The sequence below is a fragment of the Euphorbia lathyris genome, chromosome 3 (genome assembly GCF_963576675.1).
Source record: "Euphorbia lathyris chromosome 3, ddEupLath1.1, whole genome shotgun sequence".
Taxonomy (NCBI): Eukaryota; Viridiplantae; Streptophyta; class Magnoliopsida; order Malpighiales; family Euphorbiaceae; genus Euphorbia; species Euphorbia lathyris.
In genome coordinates, this window is record NC_088912.1 from 4,706,139 (window position 1) to 4,726,926 (window position 20,788).

Consider the following 20,788-nt stretch of genomic DNA (forward strand, 5'->3'; position numbering starts at 1 on the left):
CTGCAAAATTGTCTGCCGATGATTCTAGCATTTCATCAGATAATTATGACGATGATGATGATGCACTTTCTGTTGAAGCCAAAGAAATATCTGATTTATCTCGATTATATTACTCGAGGAGAAGAAAGTGTAGAAATACCTATTTCATTTCTTCTTCGAAAATAACAAGGGTTAGGTGGAAATCAAGTGATGATGATGTGGACAATGATGATTCTGATTCCGGCAGAGATAGTCTACTTGATCGCGGGATTGGATTTGTACTTGGACTCAAGGTTGATGCTATCCCACTGTTACGAACAAAGAAATTTATGTGTCTTAGACATGCTCTAAATGGGAAATTTCATGATTAATAATCATATGCAATGGTATGCTATAGAATTACAAAAATGATTTTCAAGTACTAAGAGCAACTATTTCTACTATCAGGTACCTCAAATCTGAACCAAGCATTTCCATAATTCAATTATGGTTCAACAAATGGTTTAATAAGTAAGAATAAAATAGTACTGTCTATCAAAATTTTGACAATCAAATATATAATATTCTCTTCCTCTTCGCCATCATCTTCATTGAACTTTAACTCTAACAAATGCACTTCCTTTCATTCCTTTCTTATGACAACAATGAAACTCATTCTTTAGTGAATTTAAATTATCCCATCCAATATATGGAGTTAATATCCATGGAAGATGAGGCAAAGAAGATTCGCTCTTTATGTATTGGGGAATTGAATTTCCATTATTAAGATTATAAAATTTGTCATTTACTAATTCCTTTCATTTTTTCAATTCCAATGTAGAACTTGTTTTGAATCAAGATAGATTCAAGGTGTTTAGCTTTCTTTGACCTCTAAACCTTTCAAAAAGACAAATTTCAACTTTAAACAAGTATACCATGTAAGACTATATTTAACGGGGTACAAGACTGTATCATAGCCAATCCAAAAAACTCTTCTACCATAAAAAAAATCGTCTATATTTTGGTGTATAAGACTACATTTTACTTAAAATAAATTGTGATAAAAATTTGTCCAAAAAACTCATCTCCAGTGTCACAGGGGATTGTTTCAGCAGGCCACGTTCTGCAATCCGTGTTAGAATCTCCTTTTTTGTTCTTTTGAGTGCCTCCAAGATCCGTTGATGCACCCACACCATGACATGAATTTTTCTAGTTTCTTTTAGGTTTTGACCTATATTTAAGCCCTGAATTGATATAAAAATAAACTGAAATTAACCATATGTGAACAAAACCTTTGATTAGGTTTTCAATATGTGTGATTGTTCTCAGGTCAGAGGCTGTTTTAACTCAGTTCCGATACGTAAGCCTCTTTTGTCATTTAACTACATAATATAAAATCCAGATTTCTTTTTATAAATATATATATATATATATATATATATATGCCTTGATAAAAGACAATACCAAAGATTTCGTTTCATGGGGAATTCTCCATAGCTTCTCTTCTTCATGTATGCCCTGTAAAATAAATAAATAAAGATAAACTTAATGAATTTCATATCCTACTAATGCAACCAACATAATGAAGTATGAGCAAAGTCATGCTACTAAGGAACAACCTAAGAGTTATTAAAAGCTCCAATAACAAAACCAAAATTGCATCATTTCTCCTCAAAAGGGAGCTCCAATAAGTTCAATCCAAGTCAAGAACAATACCAAAGATTTCATTTCTTGAGTGAGACTGTCCAAATCTTTCACATCCACATCACCAATAACCTCTTCATTAGGAAAAACATGGTGATTCAACCTGTTAATCCTCATCACCACATGAGTTGAAATCTCATGTAGTAGGAGTCAATTGAGGAGAAGCTTTCTTCACTTGTTAACTCTTATGCCAGCAACAACATAAACCTCAAAATTACATTAAAATGAAATATCCAAAACCTAACCACAACATATCCTCCATTTGATTCGAAGTGTGCTAACCTTGTTAGGATGCTTTGGTTCTTTTGGGTTGACCTCTAAGCTTTCAATTAAAAAAAATTATAAAATAAAATTGGTACTGGATTTTTTTATGAAATTTCACATCAAATTAGAAGTATAAGAATCAAAATCGCCCTTCTGTGAATATCAACTTTACCCCTACATATGTTACTCTTCATTGCAGAAATACTAATTTAATTTTATCCAAAATTCCGACTCAATTTTACATTTTCTAAGTAAATATGAAAGAAAAAAGTTATAAAAAATTCCTCTAAAAAAATGAATGTTAAATTCTAAAAACTCTAGAGGTTGTAGGGTGACCAAAACATTAAACTGCACCTTCTTTCCGATAAATATTAGATTTAAGATTGCATTTTGTAAATGAAGTCTAAATTTATTCTGCTTCAATAAGCATAGGGCTATATTTATATCTTATCCCTTGAGACGTTGTAACTGATTGAGCTGATATGAGCACAAAAATGTTTGGTTATGTCACGTCCATAACTAAAATAAAATTTCAAACACTAACTTACCCTAAGAAAAACTATTTAATATTTTACACCTATTACAAAAATACCCTCCTATACAGAAACCCTAGCAGATCTAAGTTAATTACAAAATTACCCTCTGAAATCTAGTATATAAACAAAATGAAGAAACCCTAGCCTCCAAATCTCATATGTCTGCAGCATCTCTCCACCAACATTGTCTTGTTAAGAAAGTCTCGTTTATTTTCTAACTGAGTCAATCGCAACTCATGTTCATGTTGAGTTGTATTTTCTAACTGGGCAAATGAAGCTTAGCTTTCACATCCAAAAGAATTTCTTCTCTGCTTGTGCTTTTCCAGGAAATGTATGTATACTCTCTCCCATTACTTGTATATATGTTCATTTGATTGGATTCAAAACTTTGTTTTTCTAATCGACCCACAACTCCTAATTTTAATATATATGTATGGCTTTCCAATTTGAACTTTGAGGTGCACCATTAAGTTTATACATGTAATGCTTTGTGGAATTTGTTTTTTTTTTCCTTCTAAAGTTTGCATATTAGGGGCAAAGCAGTTGCAATATGATAGAATGAGTGTTCGAGTAGATTATTTAAGTTGTAAAAAAGATTGTTTAATTTCTCTTGGAGAGAGACCGGGATAGATATGTAAATGAAAACCAATGGATAAATCTAAATATATCTACCTTTGAATGTTTAAAAATCAAAAGAAATATGAATAGATCTAAAATGATAGTGCAAAATCTGAATCCATCTAGAAAACACATGATTTTAACATAGTGTAATTTTGTACATAAAATTGGCATAGGATCTTCTTTCCACATTTTATCATATTTGGGTTTGGTTTTTGTTGTTTTGCCTTTTGAAGTGGTGGTTGTTTCTATTTTGAATCAAGTATTATTGCAATATGGTAAAATGGGTGTCTAAGTATATAATTTAGGTTGTAAACAAGATTGTTGAAATTTGTATCCTTCCTTAGAGAGACAGAGAGATATGTAAATCAAAACCAATGGATAAATCTCAACATATCTACCTTGAAATGTTTAAAAAAATCAAAAGCAATTTGAACATATCTTGAATGATAGCGAAAAATGTGAATCCGCCCAGAAAACACATGATTTTAACATAGTTACTTTTGTGCAGGAAAATGACATTAAAGAAACAGGAAGAAAATCCATAGCAAGATATAAGTGTTTTAGCAGCTCTTTTCAGAAACATGAAAAAGAAAAAGCATATTCTAGCTATGATTGCAGAATGTCGTCGGCGAAAACAATCCTGTCTGACAGCAAATAAGATAAAAGGCCTCAAGTAAGTTGAGGTTTTGAATTACTAATTTCTTGTTTACTTTAACATGTCCCTCCTACATCTAAATTTGCAGTGATTAAATGAAAAATCATGAAGTTTATGTTTCTAAACACTTAGTTTTATTGATTCCTTCATTGTGCTGTTAAATTGTATGACCAAATGTCTTGGTCAAATAATATTTATTTTCAAAAGTTCATCTATGGTGTGTACTAAAGTTGTGGTCCTTGTTTCATATTGATGAAATAATAGAAGAACGTCGATATTTTGGTTTTGTTGATTTTTTTTTTCTATGTTGCTTAATCTGTTTAAACTGGATGACCGCACTATGAACTTATCAAAGAAACCTTTTGTTCTAAATAACTATATATAATTAGTTACTCCTATATGGTTCCATAAGTTAAGTAGTAAATTATAAAGGTAAAATATTGGGTTCTTATGGTGATTTTTGGTAGCTTTTATTTTTCTTGGTACAAATTCAAAGCTAGCCTACAAAACATAAATATTTTAAAAAAGTTATGAAGACTTGAGCAAGTCATGTTTAGCTCTTGTGAGCACCTTTCCTTTTTGTAATTATGTCACCATTAGTATTTTAGAATGAATTTTACGTAGGTAAGTAAGTAATTTGTGTGGATCGATGAATATGTTTAGGTTGTCAATTAACAATTTATGATTGTAAATTACTTAATTCTAATCCAATTAAAAAAGATATCTTTATAATATTGTCAATCTAATCGTATTCTTATGTTTGTATTGTTTTTATGGGTTGCATATAATTTTACTATCTTTGTTAATTGTGACATTTGAAATATAAAATAATATATAATATGTCCCAAAATTTATATTATTTTTGGATTAGAAAGGTTAACCCTGATTATATGAAATTCAGGTTTTTGTGCATGTAATGATAAAAAGTTAACAACAGGGCAAACCAAATTCAAAGATATTTATGAGAAGTGAACGTAATGTGTTTGTTGATATATTTCAGGGACAATGATTACCAGTTGGTGAGTGGCTGTCAAGCTAAATTCTTTGCCAATGCAGCCAATGGCAAAATGTGGAATGATAGGCTGAGAAAGAACCTTGTCAAGAACCTCCTTTACTGCATAGTTTTGGTCGCCCAGAAAATTCAGGGTATAAATTCAGGGTATAATAGGAGTGAAAAATCCGATAAAACATGGTTGTTCTTGGAATCTAATCATGCGAATGGAGTCGGTTGAGATTGAAGATACTATTCAATCATGCCAAGGGGCAATGAGCCTCTAAGATCTTGTGAGGGATCTGGAGGAGCTTATTTCATGCAAGATTCATGGGGAAACATGTTTCCTTTATTAAGCCCATTGTTGAAGAGCCAATGGCTTTGAATAACCCTCAGGCCCATGTCAGGATTAAAGAAAGGACATGTTTAGGAGTTGGATCACCCTAAGAGTGGACGATGCTTATTTTGAGATAGCCAGAAGGGTTTTCCTAAAGTTCCACCAACATTAATGATCAAGTGCTTGCATAAAGGCTTTAATCATCCAAAAGGTTATGAATACTCACTAAAGAATGTAAAGATTGGTTCATTGCAGATGTTTATAGAAAACAATGGAAGTTGCGAGGATATGGCTCCTCGTGCTTTCCCTGTACACGATGTACATAAAATCTCTGTCTTGGATATGAGGTTGTCCGCTCTTGATATGCCTTTGCAGAACGTGCCAGCAAAAAACCATCCCTTCTGGGTGATGGTTGTTAAAGGATTGGGAAAAACTGATGAAATTGTTGTTCTATGAATCAGTGGAGGAAGCAGTTAAAAACAGGGAAGAGATAAATGCAAGAAAGTTTGGGCAAATGTGACAACAACAATTGAGGAGGATGAAGAAAATGGCATTGTACAAAGGTAGTTAAAGTTTATCATGCCTCTCACCAAAGAAGTTATCCGCATTTTTCCTACTTTTCTTTTGGCACATGTCAATCAAGTAGTTTGGACATTATATTCCATTGAGCCTATACTCTTTTTGGTTTGCAATGGAAGGCATATCTGCTAACTCATTGTCATGCATCTCCAGGACGTTTTTTTCAAGTATTAAAAATGTGCAAGGCATATGGACTAACTCATTATGTGATGAGGGGTGAATTTACATCATTCAGATTTAGATAAAGTGAAAAGAGCAAATAGAGTTGGAAAAGAATCAAGAGGTTGAATTCATTCTTTGTATAAATTACCAAAAGTATTTAGAGTTGGAAGAGAAACAAGTTAATTCCATTCTTTGGAGACTTGTAATTATTTTTTTTTTGCATATTTATTGTAATTGAATTAGTGAATAAATATGAATTATTTTTTACTAAGATGGTTTCCACTACTTGTAGAGGTTTTAATTTGGCTTTCTAATTTAAAGATATTTAAATGCTTTTAAAATGGTCAAACATTTTAGATTTCAAAAGGGTCCAATTAATATTTTCAATCCAGGTTTTAAATGGTCAATCTAAGTGATATTGAACCATTGGATAACATTGGATTGACATGACCGTTTGAAATTTCCTCCTCTTATAAATACCAGTCCATCAATAGTATTCCTCTATAAAAAAAAAGCAATCCAAAATCACATTTCTCGTTGTTAAAAAAATGTCACCAAGAGGCGCAAATAAAAATTATCAAAAGTAAGTGTAATTGTTATTTGAAATATTTTAGATGTTTGCGCAAATGAAGGGTAAATTACATCAATGGCCACTGAAATTTACCCATTATGGCCAGTGAGCTTTTACATTTTTTTAACTCCGATAGCTACTCAATTTTAATTAACTTCTCAAAATGACCATTAACGACCTCAAAATGAAAATATTCAAGAATTAAAGTTGTTAAGAACAACAATTACCATGAAACTAAGTTTTTTATTTTCCAAAATCACATTTTTTGGAGCTTTTTCTCTCTAAAACTTCACTTTCTCTCTCCTAACCAAACAACACCTAAATGACCTTAAAACAAAAAAATTCAAGAATTAAAGTTCCTTAGAATAACATTAACCCTTCGAATTTTTTATTTTGAATAACATTAATCCTTAGAATAACATTAACCCTAAGTTTATTTAAGTAGTTATAAAGTGTTCATACAAGCATGAAGTGAGATAAGGGTTGCCATATCACTGTTGAGACTTGCATGTAACAATGTTTTCTATCGAGACAGAAAGTTGATCTCACAAGCTTTAGACATTTAGATATCTAGACAGTTACATGGATCCGATGAAAGAGTTCATTAGGATTGGGACCCGACTTGAGATAACAGTATGGATTGATTTATCTAATGTGTCAACTATTCATCACATTGGTATTAGTAGGTATAACTAATCCTCAGACTCAAACATTCATTAATTAGTGATTCTGGATTATGGAGTCTGGTACTTTGATTCTGTGCGAGCACGATCCAACAGGTGAGAGCCTGGGATGTGTGAGAGCAGGGTTGGGTATCACACAAAGTAATTGCAGAATAGTTAATGCCAGATTAAGCATTCATCACTCCCAATAAGTGGGAGATATATCCAAATGGCCGCTTGTGGTGAATTGACTGAAATCCTTGCAAGGTGATAGAGTTAAGAGTAGAAATGAACATTTCACTTAACTTATCTTTTCAGAGTGAATTCAACCTGTACAAGTAAAATTGGACTCTTTGTTATATGTAACCTTGATACGTTCCATGGTTATAAGGAATTGACCGACAAGATATAGTTGATCGTATTATACTATACCTAATACAGAAAGGTTAACATCAGTTATCAACTTGACTTCTTAATTGCTCTGGGGGAATATCATAGGTTCTGCTAGTAAGAGCTCGCGACGGTATTCCGTTATATATGTTGGAATTAATCGTGATGAATAATTTCAAAGGACATATACTGCTAGTGGCAATAAAGAACCTAATGGGTCGCATATGGGACTTGGAATCGGAGGACGAAAATGTAATTAGTGAGACACTATATATATGGGCCGAAATTCGTAGATTAATTAGGGATAAATTAATTTGATTAATAATTATAATTTGATTATGGTTATAAATTAAATTAAAGGATTATCTCATAATATTAATTAGAAGTTTTTATGTGATGGAAACTCTAATTAATTATCCCTAACATTAATTAATTATTAATTTGATTAATAATAATTATCTAGATATAATTAGTTATTATTTAGATAATAATAAAGTGTTTATTTAATTATCTAATTAGGAATCCTATTCCGAATAAGATTCCAATTATTTAATTGCCTAACACAACTGGGATTAGGGTTTTGAGAAGTCTATAAATAGACTCCCTAACCCCATAATTCGGTCAACACAAAATAGAAGGACTAGAGGAATCGTTCCATAACAGTCTCGGCTAATTACAATCTTTCTTACTCTCTCTTTGATCTCGTATCGATTTCTGTTAGAGGCAATCATTGCGATTGCTATTATTAAGGTTGATTACTGATTAGTTATCTTTTTTCTGTGTTATTTCTTTTGTTGTTCGTGATACACGGATTAAGAGTTGTGGCCACTTCGTTTGCGACCGTAGATAGTTCTTCATCGAAGGTATTGCTTTCTATCCCTCTTTATATGAAATAACGATTAACAGATTTTTGAAAAGGGAAATAGATAAAATTTTATTATTCCGCTGCGCCTAGGCTTGTTTATTTTCCTTCATTTGTATCAGAGCCTATGTTAATCTGTTATTTCATATATGTAAATAAAAGGGTTTGCAATCAGATTGAATAGATTTATTGTTAGGTTAATTGATAAATTTTATTTAGTTAATTAATCTAAAGATAAACGGTTAAGACGAGATTAAGATGTTTTATCATTCGGGTAATTAACAAAGAGCTTGTAGAATTAAACGGTTGATTAAAACGATGGTTATATATGAGATATATGTGTTTTGTGGATTAAGGGTTTAACCGTTTGAATCGTTAAAAGAGTTAATTAGATTAATCTTTGAAAATTTTGATTTTGTTAACGATTTAAGCGAACTGGTTAGAATCGATTAATTATTGATATATATTTAGAAAAGATTATATATAAATATAAAATAGTTATATGAAGGTGAGAATAACTAAAGATCGAAAGATACGGCTGTCAGACTTCTAAAGAAAACGTAAAGAAAAGAGCGATCTGGTGTCCATGGCGATTTGGGGCAGAAAACTAGGGTTTGACTATTAACTCTGATTTTCTTCTCCAAGTCTTCTGATTCTGATTTTCAATGGAGTTCTTCACTCATGCTGATCTTTTTGCAAGGCATAAACAAAAAGGAACGATCGGCTCAACAGATCTGACGGTTCCAAGTTCTTCGATTTCAGCGGCGAAATCGACTCCTTCTGCACTGCTCACACGAGAGCAACCAACAACGATAGTATCTCAAGGTGAACAACCACGAATCTTTGATGTAGGAGGATTTAAGGCTATTAAGATATCACAGGAGGTCTACAACAATCGTTTAAAGGTCTGTAAATTCGCGGTAATTGGGAGGCTGACACTCTCAAAGGGAGATTCTCCATGGAAGCATCAGGAGCTTAAGCACAAATTAAATGCCATATGGGGACGTTCTTCGGATTGGAAGCTAATTTCCATTGGTAAGGGATTTTATACCATTATTATGCCAGATGAGGAAGCCTTGAAGGCAATTTGGAGTATCGGTCCTCTTGCTCTCAAACCTGGTATTCTTCGACTACAACCCTGGATTCCTGGCTTTGATCCAACAAAACACAAATCCACAACTGCTCAACTCTGGGTTAGAATCTTTAACCTTCCTTGGGAATTTTGGGATAGGCAGATAATTGCTGATATTGCTCGAGTAATTGGCATCCCATTGCGTTTTGATAAAAACACAGTTGATGGTGAATTTGGGCATTTTGCTAGAATTTTAGTGGATGTTGATTTATCCAAACCTATTCAGCATACGCTTCGAATTGAGACTAATTCTTTAATGGTCTGGGTCAATCTTGAATATGAAAATTTACTGGCCTTTTGCTCGGAATGCAATTTTGTGGGGCATATTACAGTTAACTGTAGGCGTAATTTGAAAAATAAACAGGGGTATGGGCATACAGAAACTAATAAGGTGGTGGAAACACAAAATAAACATGTTTGGCAACGCAAACCAAACATGCCAGCAGCCCCGATAGATATGAAAGAAACAACTGCTCTAGAAGCTGCTACACAGGAGAATGGTGATGATATATCCTCAGCTTCACAGGATATTGAAGAAGATATCATTATGGAAACTTCCCCGGCGAATCATGTTGATCAGCAAATAGTGGTTTTTCAAACAAACATTGATAATGCAGGTGTGACTAACCCGCCGAACCAGGAACTTCCCACACCGCTAACTAGATCTTCGCCTTCGGATTACAATACGCCTAATGAAACTGTGCTGGTGTATACAGAATCAATTAAACCTCAACAGGAGCATGTTTCCCCTGACTTAGAATCTCCGGCCAGGTCATGGGCGGATCAGTGTGAATCAGAAACAAAATGGCAAACAGTGTCTAATAAGAATAAGCGAAATAAAGGCAAGAAAAAATTGATTGCAGGACAGGAATTACTAACTTACAAGAGAGAAGTTCGTCCACCTACTCGATATCGATGAATGTCTTGTTCTGGAATTGCAAGGGGATTGGTAACTCGGAAATGCAGCGACGTTTGGAAAACTTTTGTATTCAGTATCGTCCAGACTTTGTTTGTTTAGCTGAACCAATGGTAGATTTCAATAGTATTCCCCAGAGATTCTGGTAGAGACTGCAATTAGAGTTTATTGCCTCTAATACAACCTCTTCATTGTGGGTTTTGATTCGGACTGGTTTTACTCAGGTCGATTCTGTGTGGAGTCATTCGCAACATGTTATTGTGTCTTTTCTGCTAAACTCAGTTGTGCAGAAGATTTCTTTTGTTTATGGCAGCGTCTCATATTTACAACGTCGTGGATTGTGGGATGATTTGGCTAGAGTCGCTATGGGAAATTCTGATTCTTGGCTAATGATTGGAGATTTTAATTCAGTTCGCGGCGCTCATGAAAAAACGGGCGCACCTCCTTCCAACATTGCTTGTGCAGATTTTACAACTTGTCTTGACAATTGTGGTATGTCCGATGTTGACACCCGGGGTTCCTTCTATACTTGGAGTAATGGTCGAAGGGGGAGTAATCGGGTGGATTGCAGACTCGATATAGCAGCAGGTAATTTCCCTTTTTTTTATTTTTGGAATTCTGTTCATGGTGTCGCTCTTCCTAGACACACATCGGATCATTCTCCGAGTATCTTATTTTGCACTATCGCTGATAGGGGTCGAGTCTATTTTCGATTTCAATCTATGTGGGTGCTCAACTCTTCTCTACGTTCTACAATTGAAGAGTCGTAGGCTCAACCAGTGCTCTCTTCGCACCCTATGTTCATCATGAGCTATAAACTGAAACGACTAAAGGGAGTTCTCAAAACTTGGAATAGAGAGGTTTTTGGTCGTCTTTCGGTCAACATTGCGTCTGCATCTAGGGATCTTCAACATGTGCAAAATCAGATATCAGTGGAGGGATTTTCTGATGAACTTCATAACTCAGAATTACAAGCGCATGAGGTCCTTGAAACGGTATTAAAGCAAAATGAAATTTTCCTTAGGAAAAAAAGCAGGGTGAAATGGTTGGTTGCAGGGGACAGGAACTCACATTTCTTCCACCAACAGTTCGCTATAAATAAATCTGGGCAAGGTATCAGACACTTGCAAATTGACGGGGAGGTAACCGCTGACTGCTCGGCTATATAGAGACATATTATAGACCATTTCAGCTCAGTTTTCACCTCTTCCGCCAATCCTAACAGGGATCTCACAAGCATTGTAGACATTATTCCATCTTGTGTGTCTGTAGAAGATAACATGACACTAACTGCCAAGCCAACTATTGAGGAGATTAGAGACACAGTTTTTCATATGGATGCAGATAGCGCCCCTGGCCCTAATGGGTACACTGGTGTTTTTTTCAAATCATTTTGGAGTATACTTGGCCACGATTTTTGCAAGGCTATTCTGAACTTTTTCAGTCAGGGGACATTACCTACGTGTTGGAATTCGAGTCTAATGGTCCTTATTCCGAAAGTCACGGAAGCAATCTCTGTTGATCAGTACAGGCCAATTGTCCTCACCAATTTTTGTACCAAGGTAATCACTAAGATTCTAGCCTCTAGACTTGCCAATCTCTCTAGCAGAATTCTTTCTCAAAATCAATTCGGTTTTACAAAGGGTTGGAGAATATCAGATTGTATTATTGGAGCTTCGGAAGGGGTAAATATGCTTCAAAAGAAATGTTTTGGTGGGAACTTGGCAATCAAAATTGATATTCGTAAAGCATTTGACACTTTGGAATGGGATTTCATTTTAGAGGTATTAAAGTGCTTCGGTTTTTGTCAACAATTTCAAGATTGGATTCGTTCTGTTTTTTCCACTGCTAGGTTATCTATTTCCATCAACGGCGAAGACCATGGCTATTTTGCATGCTCAAGAGGTGTTAGGCAAGGAGAGCCGTTATCTCCCCTCTTATTTTGTTTGGTAGAAGACTTCTTTAGCCGATTATTGCAGTCAAGAGTTTCTTCTGGAGCTCTGACACCATGCTTGTATAGCGGTAATGTGAATTTTTCGACTCATTTTCTTTATGCGGATGATGTACTAATATTTCTTAAGGCTACCACACGAAACATCACTGAATTGAATAGCATCCTCGATCAATATGGCATGATATCTGGCCAGATGATCAACAAGCAAAAATCGGAATGTTTTGTCAATAGATACCGCTCGGCCCGGAGGGGGATTGAATTAAGTGGATTATTGGGAATGAAGTTAGGAGTGCTGCCTTTTACTTACCTAGGAGTGCCTTTATTCTCGGGTGCTCCTAAGAGGAAATGGCTACAGAATTTGGCAGATAGAATTTATGGTAAATTGGCGACTTGGAAAGGTGAATTGCTATCGATGGCCGCTAGACTCACTCTTATTAAAAGTGTCACAAGTAGCTCTTTGCTCCACTCTTTTTCAGTTTACCGATGGCCTCGCTCTTTACTGAAAAAACTCAACCGCGCTATGAAAAACTTCCTATGGACGGGGGATGTGAACAAGCATAAACTGGTCACTGTAGCCTGGTCCCACTGTGAAGGAGGTTTGGGTATTTGAAACTTGATTCACCTGAATTCAGCGATGTTGTCTCGACATAATTGGAACCTCATCTGTGGAAAAGACTTCATTTCGGTGTTAATTCAAAAACGTTTCTTATTCCCAAATGGTTGGCCGAGGAACTATACATTTAACTCTTCAATATGGTCTTCACTAAAACACATATACAGGGATATTCGAAAGCATGTGTATTGGGTGCTTGGAACTGAGTCGGACAGACACTTTTGGGTGGATGAATGGATTTGGCCAACATTAGCAGATCAAATGGACATCACGGAGCGGAACAGGCAATTACTCACTGATTGTATTCAGAGATATAGGGATCACACTGGTTGGATTGATCTACATGTGGAGGGGGATACTGCAGCAGTAGTAAGTCGAGTTTCCATATCGCCTGTTGAGGACGATCTATATTGTTGAACGCCGTCTCGTAACAGTCAATTCTCTGTTAAAAGCTATTATGACACATTCAGATTGAAGGGCCAAACAAATAACTGGTACATGTTTATATGGGGTGACTTTATTCCTCCATCATGATCGCTCATTTGTTGGAAAGCGTTGCACGATAAGTTAGCAACTGAGGATATGTTATGCCAACGCGGAATGATACTAGCGTCGAGATGTAGTCTATGCGGAACTGTTGTAGAGACACAGGATCATCTACTGATACAGTGTATTTTTGCGCGCCAAATTTGGAAATCACTATAGGAGGCTTTTTTAACTTGCCTGGGCACACCGCAAACAGTTGCTCAATTATTTCAACGGGCTAATGATTTACATTTCAGTTCGCAGGTCAAGCCATTATGGCAAAGTGCAGTGATTCATGCTATTTGGGTAATCTGGAAGGTAAGAAATAACTATATATTCAATGATGTATCGGTTGATATCTCATTCACTCTACGACTTATTTGGAAAGGAGTGCGGGATGCAAAATTTTTCAATCATGGGGTAACGGGCTCAGCTAGGGATACACAGATTTTGTTACGATTTGGCATTCAGGGAAGGGCTGCCCCTCCCTTATGTTGCCAGTTCGTAACTTGGGCATCTCCGCCACATGGCTGGACAAAAGTAAATACCGACGGTTCCTCTTCAACTACAGCATCTGGCGCAGGGGGAATTTTTAGAAACTCGAGAGGGTTTCCGAGAGGTTGCTATGCACTGAAATTAAAGACATGTGATGCTCTTTTTGCTGAAATAAAAGCAGTCATATACGCAATAAAATGGCAGCGAATCGACATTGGTTTCCACTTTGGATAGAGTCGGATTCGTTGGTAACAGTGAATCTGCTAAAGAGCCGCAGCAAAGAGGTTCCATGGCAGCTTATGGCTGATTGGCTTCATTGTTTAACTATAATTAATAACCAACTGGTGTGTGTATCTCACATTTTTAGAGAGGGTAACTCAGTTGTTGACTGTCTGGCACGTAAAGGGGCTAGTGATATGGGGGAACAGTGGTGGGACAGCTATCCACCGTTTTGTTCTGAATATGTTTTTAATGACTTCAATAGAACTTCATATAGGCGATATTGTTAAGTTTGGTTTTAGACCTGTTGTCCAATTTTTCATTTTTTTCATTCTTTATTTTTACAATTTGTAATTCTTTTCTTTTCATTTAATAAAATTTAGAGGTTTGGAGGTTGTGGGTAGGGGCTGATGCCAACCTAGTTGGGATGAGTCTTGCCTCTCAACCTTCTTGCTCTCTGCCTTTACTTAAAAAAATAAAATAGTTATATATATATATTCATAATCAAAATTAGTTTTAATTTAAAAAAAATAGTATGTGGGTTGCGCGAACAGTAGCTTAATGCTACTGTTTTGCGCAACCTCACATGTATGGAGGTTGCGTGATGTTGCTGCCTTTTGGCAGCAACACCACCCTTCGTCGCAAATGCGATCCGCGATGGGACGAACCCGGTTTTCGTCCCGTCACGTTTATTTTCTGTTTTTCAAAATATTTTGGTTTTTCAGAAAACTAAAATTAAAATATATATAGAATTAATTGATCCACATGATTTAATCATTGTCTATTTTAAATTGTATAGATTGAATTCAGTTGTCTAATTAAGATGTTTTGATACGGTTAATTAGATAAACTATTTCATTGATACAAAATTAAAATTTACGAACAACGAATTAGCCCATATGAATTTATTAATTGTTATAATTAATAAAAGGATATGATAATGGTATGTGTTTTAATTTGATTTTGCGAACCGTTTTGTGCTTAATAAATATACTTGATATATTAGTTAATCACGTTAAATGGTTTTGGTAAAATGATTAAACACAATGATGTATAATCTTTCGTCTTAAAAGTTTTGTGTTCTGGAATTGATTTTGCAAAGTTTAATTATTTGTATGTGATACGGTTGAATTAAACACGTTAAATAATCTTGGTAAAATAATTGAACACAAATAATTAATATTTTGTATAGTTGTATTTTGAAGTGTCTAATTAATTTTATATTTGATATACCTTAATTAAGATAAAATATAGATGATACAAAATTAATTAAAGGTTAATTTGATAGTATAGTTAATTAAAGGACTAAATTGAAAATAAAATTAATTTAAGGGTTAATTTGATTAACTAAAATATTACATAAATAGTTTATGTAATCAACCAATTAAATTTATTTAATTGAGTATTTGCATGTTTGGACCCTCTATAATTATTATTTAGTCTTTTGATATTTTTGAAAATAGGGTCTGTGTGCCCTGCCTTATCTACTCTCTATTGTATTTCTTTTCTCACCTAAATCCCTTCAAATTAATTGAAGTATTCTAAAGTAGTATAGAAATTAAATATTGTTGTAAATCAAGGCGCCAAGGAAAAGACGGAGGACCTGGAGGATAAATATGTAATAGTTAGTATTTACCCTAGGGTTGACCTTTTATTCCGTTTCTGGCTCGACGGAATAATTTAGATGATATGTCCATAACCGCCAATGTAAATTGTATGTGTCTGATGTATGCTAAAGCAAATCAAGACTAGGTTAGATTATGAGACTTAAAATAAAATCCCTCACTAATTAAAAGTTAAGTAAATAAGCAAGTTATTAAAATCGGTTGCCCCTCCCTGATATTATGATTCAGCCGGCAGTACTGGGGGCCTTTGGGTTGTTGAGCAAACTCAAGCTCGGGGTCTTATGGTAACACCTGAATTATCGAAAACCGTTTTCACGAATATGGGGTAATACTTAAATTGGGTTAGAATAATTGGATGAGCAAACTCATGTTGTTCTAACCTAATGGGCAATATGGTTGGGATTGATAAACAAAACATATCAGTTACTAATGTGGTTAGTAACCCAATAACCTAGGAATCACGTGGTTGATGTGATTGCTTGCATGAATCTACCGAATGAATGAAACTAGCTTGTTGAGCAAACTCAAGGTGAAACTTCAGGAGTTAGGATTCTAGCTCACTAAGGGATTTGTGAATATCCTTCGAATTAATATAGAGGGTTATTAATTTGGTAAAATAGTGGGAGCAATTTAAAAACATAAAAGACCAACGTATTTAAATTGTAAATGAATTAAGCAAATGAATAACATCTGTCACTCTATCTCACTCTCAAGTAAATACTCTGAATCATCATATCTAAAATGGATCTACGTAATATTTTAACCGATAACAAATTGAATAGTTCAAAATTCACCAAATATTTTGGCAAACTCAAAATTGTTTTGAGGATTCGAAATGATTGGGTATGTATTAAGATACACTGATACCCATCATCAAAATTGTTTTGAAGTTCGAAAAGATTGGGTATGTATTAAGATACGTCAATACCCAATGTCCTTGTTGATGATGCTCCTGTTAAGAGGATTGATGTTTACCGGAAGCAACAATCAGATGACGAACGTACAGGATGTATCATACTTGTAGTTATGGCACTAGAGCTACAAAAGCAACATGAGAACATGGATATGTATTCCATGGTTATACACTTGGAAGAGGTGTTTTGAGAAACATACTCAAATGCGGACGCTATGAGATAGTGATGAATGTTTCGCTCCAAGATGCAAGAAGGTTCTTCTGTTGTGGCAATTTGTGTCAAGATGATTGACTACATCACCAAAGCTTTCTAGTATTAGATTTGTGATGGATAATGAATTAAGTATCGACTTAGTTCTACAATCCCTCCTAGAGATTTATTCATAAGTGCATCTCGAACTGTTAGATGAATAAACTCAGAGACCTCTCTAGAAGAGCTCTTGAATATGCTTTAGTCAGTTGATCCCAAATATTAAAAAAGTGATGTCAGCACTTGTTATTGAGGGATCTCACGAGAGAAAAGGAAGTTTCCCAATTCTAAAGATTCCAAGAAGAACAAATGCATTAAACCCGAGTCAATAAAAGCAAGAAGGGAATGCCACCAATATGGTAAAGAAGGGAATTGGAAGAGGAACTGTAAGAAGTACTTAGACTCTCTCTAGAATAAGGGTCATGATGGTGCTTTTACTTTTAGAACTAAAGGATATATAATTCAACTTACTTGTGATAGTCACCTAGGCCATGTAAGCAAGAAACACATGTCTAAGCTGCGTCAAGATGGGCTTATAGACTCGGTTGATTTTGAATCGATGGCCACATGTAAGTCTTGTTTAAAGGAAAATGACAAAGACACCCTTTAGCAATAAAGGAGAATGTGTATCAGACACTCTAAGACTAGTACATTCAGATGTATGTAGTCATACGTCAAACACAAGCAAGAGAAAGGTTCAATCACTTCATTAGCTTCATAAGATGATCATACCAGATATTGATTCATCTACTTGATCAAGCATGAGTCAGAAGCTTTTGAGAAAGTTCAAATGCTTCAAGAATGAAGTAAGAAAAACAAACAAGAAAGAATATTATAGTACTTCGATTAGATCGTCATAAAGAATATCTTTCCAATGATATTTCTGAATTATCTAAATTGAATATAGGATTCACTCATAATGGACTCCTCTGCATACACCCCGATGTATCTGAAAGGAGAAATTGTACTCTATTGGATATAGTACGATCCATGATGAGCACAACCTCTTTTCCAAATATGTTCTAAGGCTACGCCCTAGAAATCGCCTTATTTACCTTGAACCGAGTATCCACAAAACCGCCAAGTTCTATTCCATTTGAATTGTTCATTGGAAAGGAAACCCAGTTTCTCTTTCATCAGAATTTAGGCGTGTTCAGCACATGTTAAATACATAGCATCAGATTAAGTTAGACCCTGAATCTGATAAATATTTCTTCATTGGAATTCCGAAAGAAACAGTAGGATATTACTTCTATCATTCGGATGATCAAACGTAATAGTATCCAAAAACGTAGTATTTCTAGAGAAAGAGTTTCTTCTAGAAACACAAGTACAAAGCGTGATTGAACTTGAAGAAGTTCAAGAAGAAGGATTGGCTGAAATAGTGGAAGCGATGGTGGAACCCAAATCTGTCTCACAAGATGAGACACTGGTGACACTGTTAACTCATAGGTCTGGTCGAGTTCATCAAATCCCAAAGAGATTTGGATTTCTATTGGGAGCCGATGAAATCCCAAAGAGATTTGGATTTCTAGTGGGAGACGACGAAGAGGTTCACGTATTAAACGATGAACCTACGACTTATGGAAGGCTCTTGTAAACATATACATGTAAGCTAGTGGGAGCTCATATGAGCCTTTACATGTAAAGTAGTGGGAGCTTGGTCGTTTACTTAGTATTATATATCGACGATATTCTAATAATGGGAACGACGTAGCTATATTGCAATCGGTGAAAATTTTGGTTATCGGATAAAATTCTCCATAATAGACTTAGGAGAAGCAGCTTACATCTTAAGGATTAAGATCTATGGAGATAGATTGAGAAGACTGCTTGACCCCTCATAGTCTAAACATGTTGACAAAGTGCTCAAAGCGTTTTGCACTAGACCTAACATCACTTTTGCTTTAAGCATGACAAAGTCGATTATAGGTCAATCCGAGTGATGGTCACTGGATTGTTGTCAAGAATATTCTTAAGTACTTAAAATGACTGAAGATATGTTCCGGGTATATGGAGATGAAATTTGAAAGTTGGAAACTTTCAGATATAAGTCATCAAACAGATAAAGATGATCTTACGGAATACAAGTTTATTCTGAAAGAGGTACGATTAGCTGGAATAGTTCCGAGCAGGAAATCGTGACCGAGCCAGTAAATTAAATCAGAGTATATATATATATATATAGCAGATTCGGAAGCAGCTAAAAGGAAGTTTGGAATGCAAGTTCATTAATGAACTAGGCGTGGTACCTAACATTGTTAATGAGATTAACAATAGGGCTATTGCTCTTGCTAAGGGCTCGCAGTCTCATAATACGTCCAAACACTAGCTCAGTCGTTACCATCTCTTCCGGGAGATAACAAAAATAGTAGGTGTGAGAATTAAAAGAGTGCCCACTAAGGCACAATCTTATAGATCCATTTAAAAGAATGCCTTACCCCAAATGGTTCATGATCGTCATACGATCGCTTATGGGAATGTTTTTAGAAACAATTGGTTTTAGTCCAAGTAGGAGAATGTTGGGGTTTATGTCTTATAGATAATTGTTTTAGGATATAAATATTAATGAATAAATTGTTTATTTAATCATTTGTTTAATCAGATGTATAGCATTAAACTGTAACTATATGTAAAGGCACAAATCTTTCATAAAGAAAGTAACCCTAAGTTTATTTAAGTAGTTATAAAGTGTTCATACAAGCATGAAGTGAAACTGTACTTTATAATAGACCAATAAACTTAAAATCAACCCAAGTCAAGTAATATGTTATAGGGTTGGCATATCACTGTTGAGACTTGCATGTAACAATGTTTTCTGTCGAGATAGAAAGCTGATCTCACAAGCTTTAGATATTTAGATATCTAGACAGTTATATGGATCCGGTGAAGGAGTTCATTAGGATTGCGACCCGACTTGAGATAACAGTATGGATTGATTTATCTAATGTGTCAAATGTTCATCGCATTGGTATTAGTAGGTATAACTAATCCTCAGACTCAAACATTCATTAATTAGTGATTCTGGATTATGGAGTCTGGTACTTTGATTCTGTGTGAGCACGATCCAACAGGTGAGAGCCTGGGGTGTGTGAGAGCAGGGTTGGGTATCACACAAAGTAATTGCAGAATAGTTAATGTCAGATTGAGAATTCATCACTCCCGATAAGTGGGAGATATATCAAAATGGCCGCTTGTGGTGAATTGACTGAAATCCTTGCAAGGTGATAGAGTTAAGAGTAGAAATGAACATTTCACTTAACTTATCATTTCAGAGTGAATTCAACCTGTACAAGTAAAACCGGACTCTGCGTTATATGTAACCTTGACACGTTCTATGGTTATAAGGAATTGACCGACATGATATAGTTGATGAAGGATTGTATTATACTGTATCTAATACAAAAAGGTTAACGTCAGTTATCAATCTGACTTCTTAATTGCTCTGGGGGAATATCATAGGTTCTGCTAGTAACAGCTCGTGACGGTATTCCGTTATATATATGTTAAAATTAATCGTGATGAATAATTTCAAAGGATATATACAGTAAAGAACCTAATGGGTCGCATATGGGACTTGGAATCAGAGGACGAAAATGTAATTAGTGAGACACTATATATATGGGCCGAAATTTGTAGATTAATTAGGGATAAATTAATTTGATTAATAATTATAATTTGATTATGGTTATGAATTAAATTAAAGGATTATCTAATAATATTAATTAGAAGTTTTTATGTGATTGAAACTCTAATTAGTTATCCCTAACATTAATTAATTATTAATTTGATTAATAATAATTATCTAGATATAATTAGTTATTATTTAGATAATAGTAAAGTGTTTATTTAAT

General features: G+C 34.7%; 1 long non-coding RNA gene across 1 annotated transcript; it reads left to right on the forward strand.

The window, feature by feature from the left end:
* Positions 1 to 2,659: 2,659 nt before the first annotated feature.
* On the forward strand, positions 2,660 to 5,896 carry LOC136224707 (uncharacterized). Its single transcript, XR_010686565.1, has 3 exons — positions 2,660 to 2,793; positions 3,592 to 3,756; positions 4,739 to 5,896. It is a non-coding gene; the product is annotated as an uncharacterized lncRNA (long non-coding RNA).
* The last annotated feature ends 14,892 nt before the right edge of the window (positions 5,897 to 20,788 follow it).